General features: G+C 32.2%; 1 non-coding gene across 1 annotated transcript; it reads right to left on the bottom strand.

Moving 5' to 3' along the window:
• Positions 1 to 2,531: 2,531 nt before the first annotated feature.
• LOC112065700 (U6 spliceosomal RNA) lies at positions 2,532 to 2,638 on the bottom strand. The gene has a single exon (XR_002892194.1). It is a non-coding gene; the product is annotated as a U6 spliceosomal RNA (small nuclear RNA).
• Positions 2,639 to 3,309: the final 671 nt, after the last annotated feature.

Below are 3,309 nucleotides of genomic sequence, written 5' to 3'. Positions count from 1 at the left end.
AAGAAATAGACCAGTACCATGATGTTTTAGTTAGAAGAAAATTACCTGTCTTATTTATTTGTATTAATCCACAATTTGCTTACATGCCATTATTAATCACTACAATTAAAATGGGCTGAAAACACTCAAGATGAGTTACTATTACTTTTTTGCTATTTAATCAACATTTTCCTGTGTGCTTTATTCAGTTAGGCTCTCTCCTTTAGTCATAGTTAAAAATACAATACGTGTTCATTCATTCATTCATTGAAATCTCATTGAGTGCCATGTGTGAAGCACAATGCAATGTGCTGTAAATACAGAGATAATCCTGCTTAATTTTTGCCCTTGAAATGCTCTCTGTCAAGGTATAATAGAGCTTCCAGAGGGAAGGAGTGGTCAACAGTACCAAATATGGCACAAAGGTCAATCATGAGAAGAGAACAGAGGCCACTGTATTTAGCGGTAAAAAAAACACAGAGAGAGCCATTTCTATACTATCAGGTTAAGTGCACAGACTCTTGGATGCTTCAAACTCTTCCTATGCTACAATGCTCAGATTCCTAACAATACAGCCCAAGGGCACAGTCTTTGTTCCTCCACAGAGGCTATATGATAAACTCTAATTTCCAGGTGGATTGTACCTCAGAGCTATATTAGTTAGGATACCAGCTCTGCTAGGCATCAGCAGAAAAGGATTTTAGTAAAGGATATTGGATACCTCTGAAAAGAAAGGAGAATCAATCATGGAAGCTACACAAATAGGAACTAAGTCGGGAAGTCTTGTAAAGACACATTGCCTAGACACTGCATTTTTTAAGACTATTTTTTAGAGGAGTTTTAGGTTTACAACGAAATTGAGAGGAAGATACAGAGATTTCTCACATACCTTTTTCCCCACACATGCATAGCCTCCCCCATTATCAACATCACTCACCAGAATGGATCTTTTTTTTTTTTTACCAAGGATGAACCTACACTGTCACATCATAATCACCCAAAGTCCACAGTGTAACTTAAGGTTCATGCTTGGTGTCATTCTATGGTTTTGGACAAATGTCTAATGTATGTACAATGTATAATGACAAATAGTCATCATTATAAAATCATACAGAGTATTTTCATTACTCTAAAAATCCTCTGTGCTTTGCATATTCATCTCTGCCTTCTCTGACTTCTGGCAATCCCTGAACTTTTTATTGTCTCCATATTTCTGCCTTTTCAAAAAAGTCATATAATTGGAACTATACAGTATGTATCTTTTTCAGATTGCTTTCTTTCACTTAGTAATACACATTTAATGTTCCGATGTGTCTTTTCATAGCTTAATAGCTCATTTATTTTTAGTGCTGAATAATATTCCATTGTCTGGATGTACCATAGTTTCTTCATTTGCCTAATGAAATACATCTTTGTTGCTTCCAAGATTTGGCAGTTATGAATAAAGCTGCTATAAACACCTATTTGTAGGTTTTTTCGTGTATATAAGTTTTCAACTCCTTTGGATGAATACCAAGGATCACAATGACTGGATTATTGGTAAGAATATGTGTAGCTTTGTAAAAAATTGCCAAAATTCCAAAAGTCTTCCAAAATGGCTGTAACATTTTGCATTCCCAGCAGTGATATATGAGAGTTCCTGTTGATCCACATCGTTTCCAGCATTTGGTATCATCAGTGTTTCGGGTTTTGGCCATTCTAATAGGTATGTAATGGTATCTCATTATTGTTTTAACTTGCAATTCTCTAGTGGCATATGATGTGGAGCATTCTTTCATAGGAATTTGTCATCTATATATCTTCTTTGATTAGTGTCTGTTCAGATCTTTGGCCCATGTTTTAATCAGGTTATTACTAAGTTTTAAGAGTTCTTTGTGTATTTTGGATAATAGTCTGTTATCAGATGTGTCTTTTGCAAATATTTTCTCCAAGTCTGTGTTTTTCTCTTCTCATTCTATTGAATTGTTCTTTTTTGTGTGTTTTGAAATTTGACTTTTTCCAAATCTTATATCACTAAAATAACTTTCTTTGGCTAGTATTTACATAAGATATCTTTATCTTTTATTTTCAGCTTTTGTGTGTGGTCTTTTAGTTTAGTGCATTGCTAGCAACATAGAGCAAGATTTGTTGCTTTATCCAACCTCATAATCTCACTGATTACTATTTCTGGTATATCTGCAATGACTTTAACAGTCTTATTTTATATTTTATGCCTACCGTTCTTTTCCTATTGCTTAATTTTTTTGTTTTCTGCCTTCTCTTGGTCCAAAAGTTTTCTATTCACCACTTTTTGTCTGCTGAGTCATTTATTACTGATTATATATTTTGTCTATTAGTTATAATCCTTATTTTTTCAGCATAATATTTAACTATAAATATTTCTTACAGATTTTAAGTTATCTGGTGTTTTTATTTTTCAAACATAAAATGATCTTAGTATGCTTCAGTTATCCATTATTGTACTCTCCAATTTCATGATTGTTTGACTTTTTTTAATACAAAAGCAGTTTTTTTTTATAGTCAGTACTAACTTTAGTTTCACTAATTTTAAAAAATATATGGAATGCTTCATGAATTTGTGTGTCATCCTTGTGTAGGAGCCATGCTAATCTTCTCTGTATTGTTCCAATTTTAGTATATGTGTTGCTGAAGTGAGCACTTCATTAATTTTTTTAATTGTAGTTGATTTACAATATTGTATTAGTTTCAGGTGTACAGCAAAGTGATTCACTTTAATATATACATATCTATTTCAGATTATTTTCCATTATGGGTTATTACAAGATATTGAATATTGTTCCCTGTGTTATATAGTAAATCCTTGTTGCTTACCTATTTTATTTATAGTAGTGTGTATTTGTTCATCCCATATTCCTAACTTATCCCTTCCTCTCCCCCTTTCCCCTTTGGCAACCATCAGTTTGTTAATTTCTAATACACCATTTTAAAAAGTCTCATGCATCTTCTGGTTTATTTTACTTATTGCTGAAAGACATCCTTCACTATTTCTTTCACTGACAGTCCATAAGTAGTATTCTCTCTCAGTCTTTGTGTATCTGAAAATGTAATTATTTTGTTTTATTCTTGAATGATAGTTTGACTGTATATAAGATTTTAGGTTAACAATTATTCTTTTCCTCAGTGCTTTAAAGCTGTCATTTCATTGCCTCTGTTGCCTATTATTATTGATGAGAGGGCTGTTATAGGTTAAAATGTGTTCTTCTTCTCTCTCTGGTAGCTTTTAATATTTTTTCTTTATTCTTTTTTAAAAATTCAGGTTCATTGAGGTATATTTTACACACAATGAAATTCAAACTTTTTATGTGTACA

The sequence above is a fragment of the Physeter macrocephalus genome, chromosome 7, assembly GCF_002837175.3.
Source record: "Physeter macrocephalus isolate SW-GA chromosome 7, ASM283717v5, whole genome shotgun sequence".
In the NCBI taxonomy this organism is placed as follows: Eukaryota; Metazoa; Chordata; class Mammalia; order Artiodactyla; family Physeteridae; genus Physeter; species Physeter macrocephalus.
Note: the sequence above shows the minus strand (reverse complement) of the source record. Positions and strands in the feature narration are given on the sequence as shown.